This window comes from Bos mutus, chromosome 17, assembly GCF_027580195.1.
Source record: "Bos mutus isolate GX-2022 chromosome 17, NWIPB_WYAK_1.1, whole genome shotgun sequence".
Classification (NCBI taxonomy): Eukaryota; Metazoa; Chordata; class Mammalia; order Artiodactyla; family Bovidae; genus Bos; species Bos mutus.
In genome coordinates this window covers 28904951-28929073 of record NC_091633.1, presented here as the reverse complement: position 1 = coordinate 28929073, position 24123 = coordinate 28904951, and the positions used below count along the sequence as shown (strand labels likewise).

The following is a 24123-nucleotide window of genomic DNA, read 5'->3' as shown; positions in this document are numbered from 1 at the left end:
TGACATTCATAACGGAAATAACAATTTGAATTCACTTACTTCTTTACTTATTAATCCAATATTGGATTAAATCCAATTTTAATTAATCCAATTCATTCCAATTAATTAATCCAATTTTAATCCGATATTTTTAATCCAATCTTGATTGATTTAAAGTTTTTCAAAATAATGTTTTAACATAAGATCACTTAATAAACCGTAGTTATAAGAGGTATGAGGACCAAGCCTTGTGAAGCTGCATCTCCTTCTATGTTCTCAAGAATGACAAAAAAGTACCTTGAACATGTTATTTTATACCCAAGTACCTTGTAGCAAACCTTTAAGGTGCTTCTTATATTCATACATTATAAAACACTGTACCATGCATAAGTACTTTCCATTACATTTGTGTTGGGTTTCAATGAGAGAAAAATAAAATTCCTTTTTTCTCTGTCATGCACTGAAAAAAAGATCTTACAGCACAAGAAGCAGCAGAAGGTAGCCATCTATTAATTACAAATTTCTATTAAATAAACTTAAGCTACTTCAGTTTCCTAACAGATACATTTTAAAATATACAAGTGTGTCTGTTTTATGTGAGATGCTTAATTACTGTAACAATATTTAATTATTCTAGAATTTTCCTACACAGGTTTTATGCAAAAAGCCTGCTGTTTTAACATGAAAAGAATAGCTTATTTAACTCTGTGGTTTTTATTTTTCTATTGGGTCGAAAATCACTTTAAATTACCTGAGAACCCTGGGTTATCTCCCTCAAAATGCAGCGACTCAAATGTTTTATGTAAAATTTCTAGACCCCGGGAAGCAATCCACAAACCAAGCTGTGTAATAACTGAACAGAGTGCAGACTACACCGGCAACCTCCCCAAATGCCTAATAAAGTTTGCATGGCTTTTTGACAAGTTAAGATTTGCTTTGAAATTTTAGACATTCATATTTTTGTTATATTGTTGCCATTATTGACTTTTACCACTCTTCATAATACAGTACCGGAAATGACAACTCCTGAAGAAACAAAACAAAAACAGCCGTTTTAGGAAAAGCAACAGATTAGTATTACACTATGAACCAAGATAAAAATCTATATCCATCACTTGAAGACTCCAACGCTTACCCATGTGTCATCAGAGGATCAAAGATGTTCCTCCTAAGAGCAGTTCTAGTGAAGAGGTAAACATTTAATAAAATCACCATCACAGAACAGACTCTGATACGTTATAAATGAAGCTCTAATTTAGAACTATGTTTTATGACCTGTTCTTCTTAAAATTCCGAAGGGGTTCAATATGTTGGAAACCAAGATGCACTGCCACAAGTAAGCGACACGTTCAACCTTCTGGTTTACTTCGGAAGATACACACTGTTCACCAAATGTAAAAGGAAGGCACAACCCTGTGAAGTGAGGGAGCAAAAGAAGACGCAGGGAATCCATAGCCTGAAACCACGTGACCACAGTGCAAAGCAGCCTCCGCACAAGTGCCCCCGCGAGGCTGCTCAGCCCATCCAAGACGGGCTCCGGGCACGGAGACGCAGACCCCTGCTCACTGCTCCCCAAATCACAGTGGGAATCACACACCCCAAGCAGCAATTAACACACGCGCCAGCGGGCACCCCAACACAGACACGCGCGCTCACAAACACACGCGAACACACACCCCGACAAACATGCACAGACACACACACGCGCACGCACATTCACTCCTCGGTGGAGCCCCGGCAGCCCCCGTGGAAGTTTGAGGGCGGCCCCGCTAAGCTATACCGGATCGCAGCCTCCCGCCCCGTAGGAGCGCGAACCGCGCACCAGCGCAGCGCGGCCTCACTCTGCGGGCTCCGATCCCCCGGCGCCCGGGCCGTGGGAGAGCAGCTCCCGGCTCCCGGCGTTCTCACGCCAGGGCCCCTGGAGCGCAGCCGCCAGTTCGGCGCGGCCGGGCGCCCACCCACAGCTGGCCTTCCGCCCTCGGCCGCCGCGGGTCCCCGGGGCCCTGAGCTGCCCCGGGCGCCGTCTTCTTTGCGCCCTCGCTCCTCCTTGGCGTGGGAACCCGGCCGGCCCCAGGGCTAGACAGCTGGGAGCTCAGGAAGTCTTCCCAAAGGGGTGGGGGATAGGCCTGGGCCGGGGGCCGCGGAGAGGGCCGCTCTCCTGGCAGCCCTGACCCGCGCGGGCACACGGCGACCACTTACTCGGCTGCGTCCCAGACCTCGGGGCTGCGTTCTGGGATCGCCGGTAGCTCCCGGGCGCACCTAGCAGATCCTCGCTGCCAACGCAGGAGAGTGGGCGGCAGGGGTGGGGGGTGAGGGGGCGGTGGGCGGGAGAGGAGACCCGGCGGCGGCACCTGCGGCTCCCTGCACCGGTTTCCCCACAGCCAGCGCTTACTCGGCTCCTGCTCAACAGGCGGGGCAGGCGCAAAGCGCTGCAGACCCGGTTCCCGCGCTGCGCCCACGCTCAGCCAGCTCCAGCCTGGGTCTCTCCCAGCGTCTCCATCTCTTTCTCTCTCTCTCTCCCCCCGCCCCAAGGATCCCTTACAGCCTCTCCCTGCTGCCTTTGACTTCTTTTTGGAACCCCTCCCTTCCCTGCAACGGAAGACTGAAAAAGAAAGTAGAGGCTGAAACGCACCATGGTGAGGTCACTCGAGGCCTCTGTCCGCTCGCGGCGCGCCCTCCTCGCAGGAGTCGGTCGGTCGCCTTGAGGGGTGGGGTGGGAGGGTTCCCCAAGGCGACTCCCTGCTTTTTGCCCGGAGTCTAGCAGCCAGAGTGGAGAAAAACTGCAGTGAAACCAGATCGTGGAAAATCAGCTCGGTACTGAGTCCCACCCACCACGACGACCCGACTAGGGCCGGGGAACTGAGTCCTCCAGCCGCCCAATAGCTTTCCCAGCAGTTCCTGTGTAGTGACAGACACTAGGGGATGGGGACAAACGAGGAGAAAGGAAAAAGAGGGAGGAACTCAAGGAAAATTTGGCCCACTTAAAAATATATATATTTTATGCTGTGCACTGGGCCGGAAAAACTGTAGTTCTCCGTAGTTAGAAACTCCAGCATTCCTGCTGGAAATTGATGTCTGCGTGGATGGGTTTCGTGCCCTGGTTCTCAGGTTAAAGCCAATCCACTCCTTTGCAAATGCAGTTCTACTGTTGCAGAGTATTTACATCTTTCCAGTAAGGTCCTGATTCTGCTTGGTTTGGTACATTTAGTTCTGTTTGGTGGGTGTGCAGGGTGTGTGTGTGTGTGTGTATTCCAACACAGAAAAATAGGTTCTTACATAAATGTTTTTAGTCACCTTTCTGACTAAAAGAAAAACTCATTATGCTGTTTCATTTTGAATTCATTAATTAATTATGATTATTATGCGATCTTTCTTCAAACCCAGGAACTCTGAGATAGATTGTTTATGGTTATCTCCAGTTCTTATATTAATATTTCTCCCCAAACTTACCCACCTAGTCCGTTCATTTTAGACTCATCTCCCAACCCTGACAACTACGCTGTTCTCATGGCAAACATCAGTCAAACTAAGAAGACATTTAAATTAGAAAAAATGCATTTAACTAAAATTTGTCTTAGTCTTGGGGAAAAGTCCAGACCTGTAAGTTTGTGTTTTTTGGTTCTGCTGTCTCTGGAAACTTCTATTTCTCTACTTGCAACACTTGATAATCTCTTGGGTCAAAATTTTGGTCTTTTGTCCAAGAGTACTTAGAATTTAAGACCTAGGAGGAAACACAAGAAGAAATACCCAGTAACACATAGTTGAAAGGGGAGCTCATGCTATTTTAGGAAATATAAAGTTAATGATTTGAAAACTCAGAGGAAGAAGAGAGATCTTCTGACAGGAGAAATACTTTGCAACAGAACACTATTAGAGATAGGCCCTACAGGGTAGGTCATATTTAAGAAAAGATAAAATAAAGAAAGTTTTGTCTTTTGTGTTTTTCAGGCAGAGGCAAACTTGTGAGTGAAGGCCTGGAGGTGGGAAGATAGGACCCTGATGTTCAAAAAGAGAACAATGAACACACTGGCCAGAACGGCCATCATTTAAGAAGTCTATAAATAATAAATGCTGGAGAGGGTGTAGAGAAAAGGGAATCCTCCTACACTGTTGGTGGGAATATAAATTGGTAGAGCCACTTTGAAGAACAAACTCCATATGGAGTTTCCCTAAAAAACTAAAAATAGAACTACTATATGATCCAGCTATTCCACTCCTGGGCATATATCCAAACAAAACTATAATTCAAAAAGATACGTGCACCCCAGTGTTCATTGCAGCACTGTTTACAATAGCCAAGACAGGGAAACAACCTAGATGTTGTAGATGAGTGGATAAGGAAGGTGTGGTACATATATACAATAGGATATTACTCAGCCATAAAAAAGAATGAAATAATGCCATTTGCAGCAACATGGATGCAACTAGAGATTATCATACTAAGTGAAGTAAGTCAAACAGAGAAAGATAAATACCACATGATACCACGTATATGTGGAATCTAAAATATGACACAAATGAACTTATCTGTGAAACACAAACAGACTCAAGGACATAGAGAACAGACTTGTGATTGCCAAAGGTGGGGGAGAGGGAAAGGATGGACTGGGAGTTGGGGATTAGCAAGCATATACCAACTATTACATGTCAAATGGATAAACAACAAGGTCCAACTCTTTAGCACAGGGAACTATATTCAGTATCCTGTGATAAACCGTCATGGAAAAGAATATGAAAAAACATAATATTATATATATGTGAAAAAAGTCAAAGTGTTAGTTCCTCAGTTGTGTCCAACATTTTGTGACTCTATGGACTGTAGCCGGCTAGGCTCCTCTGTCCGTGGAATTCTCTAGGCAATACCAGAGTGGGTTACCATTCCCTTCTCCAGAGGGTCTTCTCCAGGTCTCCCACATTGCAGGCAGATTCTTTACCATCTGAGCCACTATGTACGTATAAAACTGAATCACTTTGCTGTATAGCAGAAATTAACAACATTGTAAACCAACTTCAATTAAAAATTTTTTTTAAATGAAAAGGAAGTGGTGCCATTTCCAGAGTACATTAAAAAAAAAAAAGAAAAAGAGAGAAAGTATAGGCAAATGAGGTAGAAGAATAAGTTGAGTCCAGATGGTCTCATTTGTCCACCTCTAGTTGTCATACATTGTAGGGTTGTATAAAACCTGTTTTTTGTTGTTGTTGTTTGTTTTCTTCTACTGGCATTACTCTTCTCAACATGCCTTCATCTTGGATTCAGTTCAGTTCAGTTGCTCAGTCGTATCGGACTCTTTGTGATCCCATGGACTGCAGCACGCCAGGCTTCCCTGTCCATCACCAACTCCCAAGCTTGCTCAAACTCCATTGAGTCGGTGATGCCATCCGACCATCTCATCCTCTGTCATATCCTTCTCCTCCTGCCTTCAATCTTTCCCAGCATCAGGGTCTTTTCCAATGAGTCAGTTCTTTGCATCAGGTGGCCAAAGATTGGAGTTTTAGCTTTAGCATCATTCCTTCCAAAGAAATCCCAGGGCTGATCTCCTTCAGAATGGACTGGTTGGCTCTCCTTGCAGTCCAAGGGACTCTCAAGAGTCTTCTCCAACACCACAGTTCAAAAGCATCAATTCTTCAGCACTCAGCTTTCTTTATAGTCCAACTCTCACATCCATACATGAATACTGGAAAAATCATAGCTTTAACTAGACAGACCTTTATTTGCAAAGTAATGCCTCTGCATCTTGGATTATGACTTGCTTAACTCATTCACTTGTGCCTTTACCATCCTCAGACACAAACTCTTTAGGAAGGATTACATTTACCTCAGTCCTTTCTACCAGGACCTGCTCAGTTTCACCAAAGTTAGCTCTCAGCTAGAGAGTGTCCTGTGCAGGCAGTTCTTCAGACATTCTAGATTCAGTTCCAGGCCACCAAAATAAAGCAAATATCACAATAAGGCGAGTCACATGAATTTTTTTCCTAGTGCATATAAAATATGATGCTGTTAAAGTGCTGCACTCAATATGCCAGCAAATTTGAAAAACTCAGCAGTGGCCACAGGACTGGAAAATATCAGTGTTCATTCCAATCCCAAAGAAAAGTAATGCCAAAGAATGTTCAAATTACTGTACAGTTGCACTCATTGCACATGCTAGCAAGATTATGCTCAAAATCCTTCAAGCTAGGCTTCAGCAGTACATGAACCAAGAACTTCTAAATAAATATACAAACTGGATTTAGAAAAGGCAGAGGAACCAGAGATCAAATTACCAATATCTGCTGCATCATAGAAAAAGCAAAATAATTTTTTTTAATCTACTTCTGCTTCATTGACTATGCGAAAGCCTTTGACTATGTAGATCACAATAAACTGGAATATTCTTAAAGAGATGGGACTACCAGACCACCTTCCCTAAATAGCTCAGTTGGTAAAGAATCTGCCTGCAATGCAGGAGACTCTGGCTCGATTCCTAGGTTGGGAAGATCAGCTGGAGAAGGGATAGGCTACCCACTCCAGTATTCTGGCGGGGAGAATGGGATCACAGAGTCAGACACGACTGAGTGACTTTCACTTTCACTTTACCTGCCTCCTGATAAACCTGTATGGGGATTAAGAAGCAACAGTTAGAACCAGACACGGAACAACTGGCTGGTTCCACATTGGGGAAGGAGTATGTCAAGGCTGTATATTGTCACCCTGCTTATTTAACTTATATGCAGAGTACATCATGTGAAATACTGGGTTGGATGAAGCACAAGCTGGAATCAAGTTTGCCCAGAGAAATATCAGCAACCTCAGATATGCAGATGATACCATTTTAATAGCAGAAAGTGAAGAGGAACTAAAGAGCCTCTTGATGAAATTGAAAGAGGAGAGTGAAAAAGCTGGCCTAAAACTCAACATTCAAAAAACGAAAATCATGAATCCAGTTCCATCACTTTATGGCAAATAGATAGGGAAACAATGGAAACGATGGCAGACTTTAGTTTCTTGGTCTCCAAAATCACTGCAAATTGTGACCACAACCATGAAAATTAAAAGACACTTGCTTCTTGGAAGAAAAGCTATGACAAATTTAGACAGTGTATTAAAAAGCAGAGACATCCCTTTGCCAACAAAGTTTCTTATAGTCAAAGCTATGGTTTTTCCAGTAGTCACGTAGGGATGTGAGAGTTGGACCATAAAGAAGGTTGAGCACTGAAGAATTGATGCTTTTGAATTGTGGTGCTGGAGAAGACTCTTGAGAGTCCCTTGGGCTGCAAGGAGATCGAACCAGCCAATCCTAAAGGAAGTGAATCCTGAATGTTCATAGGAAGGACTGAGGCTGAAGCTGAAGCTTCAATACTTTGGCCACCTGATGCAAAGAGCCGACTTAACGGAAAAGATCCTGATGCTGGACAAGACTGAGGGCAAGAGGAGAAGGGGGCATCAAAGGATGAGATGGTTGGATGGTATCACTGACTCAGTGGACATGAGTTTGAGCAAACTCAGGGAGATAGCGAAGAACAGGGAAGCCTGGCATGCTGCAGTTCACAGGGTTACAGAGAGTTGGACACGACTGAGTGACTGAACAACAGTGCATATAAAAGCTAGGTGTACACTACACAGTAGTCTATGAAGTGTGCAATAGCAATATGTCTAAACACAATGTATCTGCCTTGACTAAAAAAAATGCTTTGTTGCTAAAAAATGCCAACCATCTGTCAGTCTTCTTCAAGTCTTAGTAGTAAAATCAAAGATCACTGAAGGACTTCCCTGGCAGCCCAGCAGTTAAGACTTCTTCCGTTGCAGGGGGTAGGGGTTCCATCCTTAGCCAGGGAGCTCTGGGGCCAAAATGCCACATGCTTTAGGGCCAAAAAATCAAAGTATAAATCAGAAGCAATATTGTAACAAATTCAATTAAGATTTTCAAAATGGTTCACATAAAAATATCTTTTAAAAAATCACATATCAAATAAAATAATCAGGAAAATCTTTGAAATTACCAAAATGTGACACAGACATGAAACGAGTAAAAACTGTTGGGGAAATGGCTCAGATGGACTTGCTTGATGCAGAGTTGTCACGAAACTTCAAGCTGTAGAAAAAAATGCAACAAAGGGAAGTGTAATAAAAGGAAGTCTGCTTGTGGTCCCTATTCTCTTTGTGGCCCTATTCTCTGTGGGGTGTGTGAAAAAGCAAAAGGTACAGGAACCACTGAAGGCTGATGAAAGACATTCTCTAATCTGAATGACTGATGTGCCCTGAAAACTTACCAAGAATTCCTTGATGTTAGGGAAGACATCTTTCCAGCCTAAGTGCCCAGAAATGAACATGATTTGCAGTAGGGATTTAGTAAAATTATCCTTAAGTGGATAAATTAACACCTGAATATTTCATCATCTTTGAGATCAGTTCTTTCTTATAGATGATGTGTAGTTTAAAACCTACTTGTTTTCACTTTATTGAGCACAGGAAAGTCGTCATGACAACTTCATCAAAATATTAACAAGGACAAGTATTCGATTTAAAACAACTTGCAGGTAACTTTGTCTCTCAGGCAGAAAAGATCAAAATTTTCTTCTCAAGATGCCTTGTTTCCCCTGTTAGCACAATTGGCAACAGCACACAAGCATTCAACTGTGTATTCTTTTCACACTTGCAAATGACAATGACAGTCAGAGATGCCGTCTAACTCCTTGCTACTCAGAGTGTGGTCTGTGAATCAGCAGCCACACCATGACCTGTGATCTTGTCAGAAATACAGGCTTCAGGGACTTCCCTGGTGATCCAGAGGCTGAGTCCACTCTGTCAATAAAAGGGCCTAGGTTCAATACCTGGCCAGGGAACTAGATCCCATATGCCACAACTAAGAGTGCAGCCAAATAAATAAATGACTAAATAAATATTCAAAAATAGATAAAATAAAACTTGACTAAAAGAAACAAAAAAAAAGAAATATAGTTCTCAGGTCTCATCCCAAACCTGAATCAGAACTTTTATTGAACAAATCCTAGTTAACTCATACACATATTACAGTTTTGGAAGCACTGATCTGCAGTCAGCTCATTAAGTGTGCTTGACCTGGAAATGGGTTTTATGAATCTGTTTAAACCTGGGGATTTTTATAACCAGTGTTTTTCCTTTTTATCTGGGACATTATTACCATTCAGTTCAAATTAACAGTATTGTGACTGAAGAATTCATCTCTTTGGCTTCTTGGTCTAGTTCATAAACCAGAACCACAAGTTCACAAGCCAAGAGGGATTTAGAGAAAAGCAGGTGGGGGTAGGAGGGAGAAATATGAGGTACTAGTGCACATGTACTTTTTAAAAATATTTCAGAAGCAGAACTTCTCTTTATTTTTTAGCAAGCAAAGCACTGGCTGTACCGTTTATCAAGGTAAATTGTCAAACTTCATTATATTTTTTCCTCTCTATTATTCTTTTTTCCTCCTTAAGGTCCTTTACCCTCAATGTGTTTGAAATGCACCTGGTTAGATACCAGGTAACTTGTGATGGTTGGGACCATGTTAGCATCCACGTCACTTTTGCAATGTGAGGTTTTAATTAAAGAAAGTGGAACAGCATGAGGTCAGATTCCCTAAATTTCTGGCCCTGTTATAGACATTCATGAAGCAACATGGGTTTGGGGATACCAAAAGTTAAAAAATGAAAGTGTTAGTCCCTCAGGCGGAGAAGGCAATGGCACCCCACTCCAGTACTCTTGCCTGGAAAATCCCATGGACAGAGGAGACTGGTAGGCTGCAGTCCATAGGGTAGCTGAGGGTCGGGCATGACTGAGTGACTTCACTTTCACTTTTCACTTTCATGCACTGGAGAAGGAAATGGCAACCCACTCCAGTGTTCTTGCCTGGAGAATCCCAGGGATGGGGGAGCCTGGTGGGCTGCCGTCTATGGGGTCGCACAGAGACAAACACAACTGAAGTGACAGCAGTAGCAGCAGCAGCAGTCTCTCAGTTGCCTCTGACTCTTTGTGACCCCATGGTCTGTAGAATTCTGTCCATGGAATTCTCCAGTCTAGGATACTGAAGTGGGTTGCCATCTCCTACTCCAGGGGATCTTCAAGGGTGACAGAAATATAGTTCATTCTACTTTCTCAAAACAATGGTGTTTGTTAACATTAGAGTGGTCTGGTCAGCAGAATAATGCACCCCATACCTGTCACTCTGGCCTTGGCCCCAAAATGCCACCTCCTGATCCCTGAACCCTGTGAATAGATTATGGCATGTGGCAAGGGGGAGTTTTGTTGCTGTTGTTCAGTTGCTAAGTCATATCCAGCTCTTGTGAACCCATAGACTGCAGCCTGCCAGGCTCCCCTGTCCTTCACTAGCTCCCCAATTTGCTCAGATTCATGTCCATTATGGAGGAGATGCTATCTAACCATCTCATCCTCTGCCGCCCCCTTCCCCCCAAGGTTGCACATAGAATTAGGATTGTAACCAACTGACCTTGAGATGGGAAATCATCCCAGATGATCTGTGTGAGCCTAGTATAATCACAAGGGTCCTTACAAATGAAAGATAGAGGCAAATGTGTCAGTGTCCTCATCAGAAAGAGTCAGAGGGAAGCAGTGTGAGAAACTCTTGACCAGAATGACTGGCTTTGTAGATGGAGAGGAGTGAGTAGCCAAGAGATGTGTCCAGCCTCTGAACAAGGATGAGGCTGGAAAACCCTTTCTCCCCAAGAGCCTCCAGAGAAGCAGCAGCCACATACACACTTTGATTCTAGCCCAGTGAGACCCATTTCAGACTTCTGACTTCCAGAAATATTAGGTAATGCATGCCCATTCTTTTAAATAACTAGATTTGTGGCTTTTCATTATAGTAGCAACAGGAAACTAATATGATTTTGGTCCCAGCAGGATTGGGATCCTGCTGTAACAAATCCCCAAAATGTAAAGTAGCTTTGGAGTGGGGCAAGACTGGAAGAATTTTGTGGAGCATGATTTTTTTAAAAGCCTAGGTTGCTTGGAATGTCTTGAGAAGTGGAATATTTCCTGGAATGTCAGTAAACAAAGGATGTCACAGTCCTCAGTGATTGCAGCCACCATAGCTGGTGAGCCCAGAGGAAAGCACAGGACGCAGGCCCCAGACAGCTGAGGTGCCCCAGACGGTTCACTGAATGATTTCAGTGAACCCAGGCTCTTGCATCTTCCCGTACATAGAAAAGCACTAAACCCCTTAACTTAGGATATCTGGTTTTCTTTAATTAGGAATAATCTTTTGATGTTCAGACTATCTGCGCTTTGTTGCCAAACCTCTATATAACCTGGTTCCTCCCCTTGCCTCCTCAGGGAAGTTCTCTCAGGGTTTCTTGAGATGCTGCCTCCCAGGCTCAAGTCCTAAAAATTTCTGTTGAATACAGTATAATTCTGTCTTAGGCTGTGAATATTTTTAAGCTTACAATACTGTTAGTAAACATATGACTGTTAACTCTGCTAGTGAGGAGTCAGAAGCAGGGCAGAGAAAGCCTCCATAATCTGAGAGAATTCCTAGCACATCATGAATAATCTGCTGGCAAAAGTACTGCCAGGGAAGGCACAGATGGAAATGAACCCATTATCAGAAAATGGAGGAAAGGAAATCCTTGTACAGTGGCAGACGTCAGCAGCATTGGCGGCTGCAGGTTATGTGGCACCAATGAATTTGGATATTCACCAAAGGCAATTTCTAAGCAATGTGTTGAAGGAACAGGCTGGTTTCTCTTGCTGCTTATTGGAAAATGTGAAAGGAAAGAGACAACTTAAAGGAAGAACCATAAAGCAGAAAGGAACCAGGACTTGGTGATTTGGGAAATCCTAAGCTTATCTGGATACCACGCCATCCTCTTCTAGGTAAACAGTGATGTCCTCATGCTTTGGCAATCCTGAGAGGTTTTGTTAATTCTCATATTTGAAAAATCTGCTAAATGTATTAACACAACAGATCCCTGTATTTTAATTTTATGTCCCAGAGTATTAATTATATTGACTCTTTTAGCTCTGATATCATTACATAACACTGCTATTCATAAATTGTTTGTGCTCCAAAAGGAGGCCAAAATGTTCTTTTATGAATCTCAACATATTTAATGCTGCTTTTAAAATGCTTCCCTCACAGGAATAACTTACCACTGCACTGACTTCAGGAAACTAAGAGGAAAACATAAGATAGAAACAGTGACAGAAAAAGGTCCTAAGATAAATGGGCTAATGGATACTGCAAAATAAACTTTGGCAAACTAGTTCAAAGGTATTTATTGAGTGTAACTATGTTGGATTGCAAAGAGTCAGACATGACTAAGCAACTAAGCACAGCACATGTTATGTAAAGATATTTGTAAAAAATAAGTAAAAGATATTTCATATGAGCAAAACTTGACAGGTTTAAAAAGAATAGTTCAGTCACACGAAGATATGTTGTCCATAAAGAAAAAAGGAGTCCACAGCTAAGGTAAAGCTTTTATTCTAACTTAGTTAAAAAATACACTTAGGGAAATTCAAGTGGTTAGGACTCTACCCTTTCACGGCCAAGAGACTGGGTTTGATCCCTGGTTGGAGAACTAAGATCCCACATGCTGCATGATGTGGCCACATAAATTTAAAAAAAAAAAAAAAATTTTAACACTTAGTTTTCCATATTGCTCTTTCTTTCCCAGCTTAGTCCCTCACACCACACCCTGCTCTTACAAGTCTTCAAGGTTTTCCAAAATTGATCATGTGAAGACAGACTATTTTCTGAGTCCTTGACCTTAGTCATTTTTAAATAGAAAAAATGAAACTAGCTGCCAACAAAAAGGTTACTTGAGTTACTTATAGTAACCCCAAATAGGAAACAACTCAAATGCCCAGTAACAAATGGGTGGATGAGCAACTTACAGTACATCCATAAAATAAAACACAGCTCAGTAGCAGAAAAGAAACTACTAATCTAGACAGCAACACAGACGAATCACAGAAACAATGCTGAGGAAAAAAGAAGAAAAACAGGCAAAAAAGAGTACATGTGTCATGTTTCCATTTATATGAAATTCTAGGAAAGGTAAAACCAATCTATAGAGACAGAGGGCAGACCCTGGTTGCCTAGACCCAGGGTTGGGAATTGCCAATAAAGGGACAGAAGGTACTTTCTGGCTGATGGAAATGTTCCACATCATGATTGTGGTGGAGATGATGAGGGTGTATGTATTTATCAAAATTCATTGAATTTTGCACTAAAAATGGGTGTTTTATTGTATGTACAGGTGGTGCTAGTAGTAAAGAAACTACCTGCCAAGGCAGGAGATGTAAGAGATGTGGGTTCAGTCGCTGAGTCTGGAAGATTCCCTTGGAGGAGCACACAGCAACCCACTCCAGCATTCTTGCCTGGAGAATCCCATGGACAGAGGAGCATGGGTGGCTACAGTCCATAGGGTCACAAAGAATTGCACGTGACTGAAGTGACTTAGCACGCACACACACTTATTTCAATAAAGCTGGCTTTAAAATGAGAGCTGAAAACAACATCAACAACTTTCAAAGTTATTTAAAGAAGGATGATTGAATTGTTTTCTGGGGTTGTAAATGTTAATCGTCAGGAAAGAATCATAGTAGATTGCACTGTAGGATGTAATTATATATTAGACACTGTTCCAAGCACTCTATGTGTTAGGTCATTCTTTTCCTCCAGGAATCCTTTGAGGTGAGTACTGTTATTATATCTGCTTTACATACGAGAAAATTGAAGTATAGGGAAATTAACCAGTTTCCCCCAAATCCACAAGTAGCAAGTGGTAAAAGCAGGGCTCAGACTCAGGTGGCTTAGTTCTAAAACCAGAGTGTGAATCCCTCTGGCCATCTTGCAAAGAGCTTGCTAATTGTGCAAGACAAAGAAGCCCAGCTCAGGCTGATGAAATCTGATTCTCTGGGTACTTGCAGGTCCCAGGAACCTACATTTTAACAAGCACCTATAGATCATTCTGCTGTTGAGGGTCACAATCAGAAACACGGAATATTTCATGGTAGTAAAGATGTCTTAGTGAAGAAGTCCCTGGGTGGGTACACATTCCCAACACTGTTATGCAATAGGATTTTCAACATTGACACTTCAAACTGTTTATTATACTCCCTTAATTTCCTTGTTTGAAGCTAGTTTAAGCTGCATGTGAGCAGTGGAGACATCTTTAATAAGCTTTATGTCCTAATGGAACAGTTAACTAAATTGGTGTAATAATGAGTTTCCATTTATTTATACACTTATAGAATGAAAGAGAGGAGAAACTGATTCAGACATAAAGGGAAGAAAGAAAGGAAGGAAGGGAAGGAGGAGGAAGGAGAGAAAGGAAGATTCCTGAAACAAGTAGACAAAGCATTAGAAGTATATTAATAAAACTGCTTACAAAAGAAAATATTAAGGCAATCACACTCAGGTAATCTTATCCCAATTATTCAAATGTTACCAAAACTTGACTTGTCCCAGCTTCCTTTCATGGCAAGGCATATTAGAAAATAAGCCTTTGACAAAAAGCTGAAAATTCCTTAGCATCTGCCATGTCTGGTCAGTGGTCTTTGAAAAAAAAAACCCAGAACTCTTACAGGTGAAGCATCTTCCTTACCAGGCTGAGCATCTCCCAATTTCAGGGGGTCCTGCAAAGCTAAATTGAAATAGAGTTTTAAAAAATCACAGCCTTAAAAGAATGACATTTTTAGAGGAATGCATTTAATCCAAATGAGAAGAGGTTTTTATGTAAATATGAATACAGGAGAATCTTTGAACCCTTCAGTTTTTTAAAATTTATTTATTTTTAATTGAAGAATAATTGCTTTAGAATATTGTATTGGTTTCTGCCAAACATCAACATGAATCAGCCATAGATATACATATGTCCCCTCCCTCTTACATCTCCCTCCTGCTTCCCTCTCCATCCCACCCCTCTAGGTTGTCACAGAGCCCTGGTTTGAGATCCCTGGGTCATACAGCAAATTCCCATTGGCTGTCTATTTCACATATGGTAATGTATATGTTTCCATGCTACTCTCTCCATTCATCACACCCTCTCCTCCCCACCTCACCTCACATCCGTAAGTCTGTTCTCTAAGTCTGCATCTCCATTTGAGCCCTTAAGTTTTAAGGGGAACATTCCAAACCAATATGACATACTTACCTACAGGAAAGAGAGCCATCTATGTAGAAAAACACATTTTCAACGTTGCTTTTTTTGGTAAAAGGAATGAAAAGAATATTCTAGTCAGTAACATTCCCTGTCTCCTTTCAAATATTGTAACAGATAAAACTTTCTCTGCTTTCAAAGTATGGAGATTCCTTTAAAAACTAGGACTAAAACTACCATATGACCCAGCAATCCCACTCCTAGGCATATACCCTGAGGAAAACAAAATTGAAAAAAACACATGTACTCTACCATTTATTACAACCCACTCCAGTGTTCTTGCCTGGAGAATCCCGGGGACGGGGGAGCCTGGTGGACTGCTGTCTATGGGGTTGCACAGAGTTGGACATGACTGAAGCGACTTAGCAGCAGCAGCAGCAGCAACAGCAGCAGCAGTAGCAGGACATGGAAGCAACCTAGAAGTCCATCAACAGATGAGTGGATAAAGAAGCTGTGGTACACATACACAGTGGAGCATTACTCAGCCATAAAAAGGACCACATTTGAGTCAGTTCTAATGAGGTGAATGAACCTAGAGCCTATTATACAGAGTGAAGTAAGTCAGAAAGAGAAAAATAGCATACACTAACACATACATATGGTATCTAGAAAGATGGTGTGATGAACCTATTTGCAGAGCAGCAATGGACACACAGACATAGAGAACAGACATGGATACAGGTTAGGGGAAGAAAGGAGAAGGGAGGGCAAATGGAGAGAATAACATGAAAACATATACACTACCATATGTAAAATAGATAGCCAGTGGGAATTTACGGTATGACTCAGGGAACTCTAACCGGGACTCTCTGACAACCTAGAGGGGTGGGATGGGGAGGAAGGTGGGAGAGAGGTTAAAGAGGGAGTGGACATATGTATACCTATGGCTGATTCAAGCTGATGTTTGGCAGAAACCAACACAACACTGTAAAGCAATTATCCTTTAATTAAAAATAAATTTAATTTAAAAATTTAAAAAACTTTTTCTGCTTCCTATATTTTATTTTATAATTTAAAACCATAAAATATGGCATGACAAAAATAATATGCCTCTCCCTGAGCAGTCTCATGGGAGTATACCTTGATCATTATTCCAACACAGGAGCCTCACCCTGAGGATGTATTGAATCCGTGAGCTGATGAGTTTATGCCAGAAGTATCTAAGGAATGGATAGCACTGTTGCTTCTGGTTTTCACTTTACTTGCAAAGACAAGACGTTTCCTTTGAGTCTCGCTCATAAATGTTTGCTTCTTCTTCTGGGAAACACGAAAGACATAGATCTGAAAGCTACAAAAGGCATCCAAGGAGAAATAAGATGCTCTTAAGGGATCATCTCGCTGGATGGGGCCCAAAGGCATATCTTGAGCCCTGGTTCAAAACAAGAAAATGATCTGAATTTCAGAGTAAAGAGAACTCTGTTTTGACATAAAGAAAAGGCGGATTATGCAGAGGCAGACTTGTTGAAATCTCACTTTATGAAAATGACAGTTATGGCTGCTGCTCCTATATTTATAAAATACAGTGTTTAAACAGTTGACAATATTACCTACAAGAAGTAGTGTCTTACCAGATTCTTCTTCCTTTTCAGAGGATCTATTTTGGTCTGATTATAGAAATAATGCAAGCAATTAAAAGGGCCTCCCCTTTCCAACACGGGGGCAGACATGCAGAGAAGCCCTCCCTGGTAGAGAACCGCTGATGACTCTGGGTAAAATTAAAAATGGGATTTTAGGGTTTAAGCAGGCTGGATGTTTAGAAAGGGTAACAAACTGAAGCAAGGAACAGAGAGGGGAAAAAAGGGCCTCACTGGTAGCAAGCACAGTAGTAGCAGGAGTTCCTGGGAGTTCATCACCTGACGCTGTGGGCGAGGGCCTCGGAGCTCGGACATGGGGACAAGAGAGAATAAGCGCAGATAGGAAGTGATACCACAATAGAGGTCTTGCACGGTGGGGGTGCATTTTCTCCTCAGTGTTGGCTTAGAACCTAGAGAAGAAAACTCTCCTGAGTTTTCCTGATCTGAAGCCTGCATGTCCATGGTTTCAGCTCAGAAATTCATACATATTCAGTGGCTTGAAACTCCGCAGGTGGAACCTTGAATTTAAAAGTGATCCTGTGTTGGGAAGACTGCAGGAGCCTGGCAGAAGCAAATACAAATTCTCTCTGGAATAAAAAGTGTTCCCTCAGAATCACCCATTCATTAAAATATTTTGGTAGAAAAACAATCACACAGCAGGCACTGTTCTAGAAACTGGACACTTAACAATCTGTAAAACAAAGACCTTTGTTGTCATGGTGTTTCCACTATGAAGGACAATTAAAAATATGAACAAAAAATGTAGGTCATCAGATGGTGGTGTGTGGTGTGAGAAAAACAAAGCAGAGAAAGACGATGGACACAGAGTGGAGAGGTGGGAGGGAAGAGAAGTCACTGTCTGACCAATGCCATCGTTTTAATATCTCAGGTATAAAATATATGTTTTATTATGAACACTATGTCAGATTGTTTCTTTTCAGGAAAACGGAAATCACCTGATGCATTTTAGACAGAGCTGTATGAAGACTTTGGCAAGGAGTGTGGGGATCAGAGGAAGGTGTTGGTGATGCCAGCTGCCTGCACGTGGGGGACATAAGTCCCTCTGTGTCTGCTGCTGCCCAGGGGACCAGAGACGCTCCTTCTCTCTGCTGGCTAAACCTCCAGTGAACTCAGAATCCAATCTCAAGGCTGTTGGAAAGGATTCTGAGATGCATAGTTTCCAAGTTCCCTGCTTGTGGTGCTAAAGAGACAGTAGCAAAGGGCAGGACTGATGACAAAACATCTGGCCTAACAACATAGCTTGAAAACATTATTGCAAACACCACACCAGTATGCTTTTGGCCTTTTCCCACATACAATCTATTTTATAGGATATTGACTTTGCTCATCTAAGTTGTAAATAAATCCACCAGTTCTGAGTTTGGCCATAGAGAGATGGTATTAGAAAAAGAGCAGGTTGCAGAAGAACACTGTGGGAAGGTGAGTGAGAGGAAAGGTAGCTCTGGGGAGTCCCCTTTTGGGCTGATTGGTAGACTGAGAAAGCTCAAGACGTTGAGAGTGATAGACACATTAGTTCATCAATTACATGAGTTCAATCAATTACATTTCATATTTATTAATTAAGTTCACACATTTAAACATATAGTCTACCATTTCATGAGACAATTGCCATTTAAAGGTAATGCTTCAATCAATTAGTTAATTATTTCACTTGATTCAATAATATTTTAGTTGCCTAGTAACCTAACCGCTGTGAATTTTAAGAGGTGTTATCTAATTATAGTCCCTCCTGGAGTTCACAGTCTATGGGCTGAAAGGACATTGAAAAATAATTGCAAAATAGATATACAGAATATAATAGAAATACCTGGACGGTGTGTAGGAACCCACAGAGGGTCATGAGTCATTTCAGAGAGTTGATGAGCTTAATTTGGGATTTCCAGGTTGTCTAGTAATTTTCTGTGGAAGTTAAATTACAATTCCAATTTTATGGACTAGGAAATTGCAGCTCAGAGAGGTTGGGTAACCGAGTAGATTCGTGCGGCACCCAGCACAGTGCCTGACACAGAACAGGGCTCCCAGATGTTTGCTGAGCAGATGGATGGGTGAGAGGTGGCTTGGTGTCGAGAGAAATGAAGATGAAGATATCACTGCATTCCCTGGTGTTTTCTAAGGTATATATTCTCAAATTTCAGAAAATAAAGAGCTTAGTGCTTGATTCAGATTCCTTTTTTGACTCATGGTGTACTTTAAAAGTAAAAGAAGTAAATTTCTTATTGTAACAACAACCTACCAAACAATACTGACAGTGAACACACACACACACTCACACACACAGACACACACACACACACAGAGAAACTGCTTAAGGGTCACACATAATTGTTAGATAACTATAACAAAGGGAATCAAGAAGGCAAGAAAAAAAGCTTATAAGAAAGTTCACAACTATATTCATACTCTTTAATAATGGTTTTATATTATCTTTACTAATTCAACAAACGCTATAAAGCATACCCAAGTACTTTGCATCTGCTCTTGTTGTGTGTTTGTAATCTAAATTAAGATCAAAAGATATAAGAATCTTCTGAGACTGATGGCTTTTGCATAACAATTTTAGCCTAGAAGCCATGTCCAGGCACTTTTAATAAGTTAATTATCAAGTCAAGTTAATTATTTTCATCATAGTGGAGCAGCAGGAACCTTGTTATATTTACTTATGTGCTTTCTCTCCTTCTTTCTCTCTTTCTTTCTGCACATTATGATTGTAATCTTTGGGGAGTTAAAATGAGTAAATTAAAGTAACTAGAAATGTGGTGTACTAGAACATTGTTGCTAGATGGGAAAACAGAATCATAATGGTAAAGTTGCTGTGTCTCAATTTTCCTTTCTTCATGCAAGGTGAGACTGGTGCATAGATTGGGATAATTTTAAGGATGTTAGGAATTGTCAGCTAAAATATGGAAATAATTTACAATGAAAAATAATTTAACATATTTGATATAAACTTAAGTGTGGGAAAGTAGTAAAATAAGGCAGGCATCATTAGTAGATGAAAAATCTCGGCTGCATTAAGTTACTCAAAAACTGAGACTTGGTGACTGATCTTAGGCTGACAGAATGATTTATTGTCTAAACTGCATCATTTATGAGAATGGAGAGTGTGCTAATAATAATGATGTTGGGAGAGCAAGCATGGAACAAGAATTCCTCCTGGCAAATTGTCTCTGACTGTTTCCTTCTCCATCAGGACCGCTCCTCCTGCACCCTCCACCCTCCTGCGCACACACATGTGTTCTCAGTAAAAAGAACTTTACTGAACACTGAGCCTCCGCTCACCTCACCCATAGGCTCTTCAGCACTGTCGGTTGCTGCATATCTTTTCTCAATATGTTTTCCCTCAAGTTTTATCGTGAGGGGCCTCTATTCCTCTTTACAAGATCAGAGTCATGATGTACGGTAGGAACAGTATATATTCTCTGGAGAATGGACTTTTGTGTGTTTGGAGCCATAATTGTGGGTCAGTGAAAGGAGAGAGAGACATTGAGAGGATACTAGACTTTTCCCTAATATTAAGGAAGGGAAGTTATCAATACCAGTCATTTCTATAGATATCAGGGAAGCGATAACAAAGAACGTGAGCAACTAACACGGCCGTGTGGTTGAGTAAGTGGAACAGCAGACGCAGTCCTGGTGAATCACATGCAGCAGATTACCTGTTACCATATGATCAGAGTTTCTAGTTTACATATTTTACTTGATTGTAATTTTTCCTTTTGTCGCATCAGTAGTATTTGTTGTTGTTTGGTCTCTAAATTGTATCCAACTCTTTTGTGGCCCCATGGACTGTAGCCTGACAGGCTTCTCTGTCCATAGGATTTCCCAGGCAAGAATACTGGAATACTGGAGTGGGTTACCATTTCCTCCTCCAGGGGATCTTCCTGACTCTGGGATCGAGCCCATGTCTCATGTATTGGCAGGCGGGATTCTTTACCTCTGAGCCACCAGGGACGCTTCAGTAGAAAGACTGCTCTAATTTGGAATGCTGCAGGCTATTACCTTTCTCAGAAGCTCATTAGCTTCCAGTAAATAATGTGTGCTTGAAGTGACTTTTCAAAAAACTCTTAATTTTCCTTGTGAGCCCTTATTTACACCTATTTTATGGTTATCAGCTTGACATGCAGCAGTCACACATGCAGCAGTTATAATCGGTTTGCAGATTATAAGCTTTCTAATATCTTCTGTCTAAGCTTCCCTTCCATATGGGGTGCGAGTGAGCCTAGCTCATCTCTTTCACTCTTGCAGTTATAACCTGAGATCATATTAACATCGTAGAGAGGATAAAATTCAGAAAAGAATCTTCTTTTTCACTTCTTCCATATGTGCTAGAAATATGCTTCCATAAACTTAAGGATGGGGTCATCTATTAAGTAGAAATTAAAATTCTAAATTCAAATACTTAATTTTGTATAACTTAACCCTGATTAAAGTTAGGTTGAGAAAAGAGGGTCAAACCCCAGAAACAGACACTTTCAGCACTTGTGCTAGTTCTCTGAGCACAAGTAAAGAAAGCACTGGGTAAAGATCGCCTTTTGTGTAGGCTAAAAATATTTCTATATCTGTGTGCACAAAACAAGTTTAATTTATACTTATTCCATATTTTATGTCAATAACCTATTTTATTTTAATCCTGTTTCCTAAAAGAGGCAAAGAACATTCCTATAATGTGAATTTTTTTTCAGTATTTTCAAGGGCTTTGAGCTACACCACTTAAGTCCTTTATGCTATCTTCACTCTCTCATTTTTTTTTTTTTCTGCCATTCTGATTGAATGAGTTCCATCGCCCTGTCTTCCAGTTCACTGGCCCTTCCTTCTGTTTTATCTGGTTTGCTGTTGAGCCCTCTACTGTGTTTTCCAGTTCAGATATTATATTCTCCAGCTCTGGGACTTCAAGTTGGTATTTTCCTTTATTTTCTACCTCTTTGTTGAAGTTCTCACTTTGTTCACCCATTGTTCTCCTGAACTTGATGAGAATCTTTGTAACATTTATATTGTACTCCTTTATTTTTCATTTGAGACATAATTGACATGTAGCAGTGTATTCATTTCAGGTGTACAACATAATGCTTTTGTTTTTTTTTTCAAACTTTAAACTTTTTCTTTTGTATTGGGGTATATTCAATTAACAATGTTATGGTAGTTTCAGATGAACGGTGAAGAAACTCAGTCATACATTTTCATGTATCCATTTTCCCACAAGCCCCCCTCCCATCCAAGCTGGCACATAACATTGAGTAGAGTTCCATGTGCTATACAATAGGTCCTTCTTGATTTTCCATTTTGAATATACCAGTGTGTACATGACTTCCCCAAACTCCCTACCTATCCATTCCCCTCAGGCAACCATAAGTTCGCTTTCTAAGTCTGTGAGTCTCTTTCTGTTTTGTAAGTAAGATCATTTGTATCATTTCTTTTTAGATTCCACGTATAAGAGACCTCATACAATATGTCTCCTTCTCTAGCTGACTTATTTCACTCAGTACGACACTCTCTAGGTCCATCCGTGTTGCTGCAAATTGTATTATTTCATTCTTTTTAATGACTGAGTAATATTCTATTGTATATATGTACAACATCTTTATCCAGTCCTCTGTCCATGGATACTTAGGTTACTTCCATGTCTTGGCTGCTGTAAACAGTGCTGCAATGAATACTGGGATGCATGTAAGCTTTCAGATCATGTTTTTCTCTGGATATATGCCCAGGAGTGAAATTGCAGGGTCATATGGTGGCTCTATTCTTAGTTCTTTAAGGAACCTCCATATTGTTCTCCATAGTGGCTGTATCAATTTATACAACATAATATTTGTATAATAACAAGTAAAAGATGTCCACATTTTTCTTGTGATGAGAACTTTTAAATCTTACTCTCCTGGCACCTTTCAAATACAAAAGGCAGAATTACTAACTATAGTAACTCTGCAACGCATTGTGACATTTATTTTGCAAATACTAGACGTTTGTACCCTTTCAACAATTTATCAGGTAAATCACTTACGTCCACTTCAGTAGTGTCTTTTTCTGAGGTTTTATCTGTTCTTTCATTTGAAATATATTCCTCTGTTTCTTCATTTTCCTTCACTCTCTGTGTTGAATGTAATTTTTTTTAAAAAGTTTACTTCTTCACTTATAGTTATAAACCATGTTTGTCATAAGAAGTAAATATACTCACCTGTTTATTCTCTTAATACTCTTTTATAGAGTGAAACTTTATTTTTAAATACTTTTATTTTTAAAAACAGTCTTATATTTATAGAAAAATTCAAATTAGAACACAGAGTTTCTATATACCCCACATTCAGTTTCTCCTATGATTTTACATCTTACATTAATATCATACATTTGATATAATTAATAAGCCAATTATGGAATCAGTGACAGGCTTTATTTTCTTAGGCTCTAAAATCAATGTGGACAGTGACTGCAGCCATGAAATTTAAAAAGATGCTCCTTGGAAGAAAAACTATGACAAACCTAGACAGCATATTGAAAAGCAGAGACATCACTTTGCCGACAAAGATTCATCCAGTCAAAGCTATGGTTTTTCCAGTAGTCATGTATGGATGTGAGAGTTGGACCATAAAAAAGGCTGAACGCTGAAAAATTGACGCTTTCAAACTGTGGTGCTAGAAAAGATTCTTGAGACTCCTTTGGACAGCAAAGAGATCAAAGAAGTCAAAAACCCCAAAGGAAGTCAAGCCTGAATATTCATTGGAAGGACTGATGTTGAAGCTCCAATACTTTGGCCACCTGATGCAAAGAGCCAATTCACCGGAAAAGACCCTGATGCTGGGAAAGATTGAAGGCAGGAGGATAAAAGGATGACAGAAGATGAGATGGTTGGATGGCATCACCAACTCAATGAACATGAGTTTGAGCAAACTTTGGGAGATAGTGAAGGACAGGGAAGGCTGGCATGTCCACAGGGTCGCAAAGAGTGGGACATGACTGAACAACAACAATGCTAAGTGAATATTGATAAATTATTATGTAATCCATAGTGTATTCATATTCCCTTAGTTTTTATAAGATATCTTATTTTTTCCCCCAAAATCCTATCATTCAGCCTCTTCCTTTCCATGCTACACACTTTAGTCTGTAGTTTTCCTTTTTTGTAACGTCTACTTGGTTTTAATATTAGGTTAATATTGGCTCCATAGGATGAATTAGGAGATGTTCCTTCTGCTCCTATTTTCTGAGAAAGTTATATAGAATATTATCATTTATTCCTTAAATGTTTGGTACAAATCACCAGTGAAACCATCAGGGTCTGGTGATTTATTTTCTGGAAAGTTATTCATTTTTTAATTTGATTTCTTTGATACCTATATGTCTATTCAGCTCATCTATTTTTCCTTGTGTGAATTTTGGTAATTCATGTCTTTCAAGGAATTTCATCTAAGTTATCAAATTTATGGGCATAGAG

At 40.6% G+C, this 24123-nt stretch overlaps 1 protein-coding gene across 9 annotated transcripts in view; it reads right to left on the bottom strand.

The window, feature by feature from the left end:
- GUCY1A1 (guanylate cyclase 1 soluble subunit alpha 1) overlaps positions 1 to 2868 on the bottom strand; it is a 72601-nt gene extending 69733 nt beyond the window's left edge. For 3 of the 9 annotated variants that reach the window (XM_070386414.1, XM_070386409.1, XM_070386413.1), the window contains exon 1: positions 2612 to 2868. The gene's annotated coding sequence lies outside the window, so the exon portion shown is untranslated. The other 6 variants (XM_070386408.1, XM_070386417.1, XM_070386412.1 and 3 more) reach the window with 3 other exon arrangements.
- Between the last annotated feature and the right edge of the window lie 21255 nt (positions 2869 to 24123).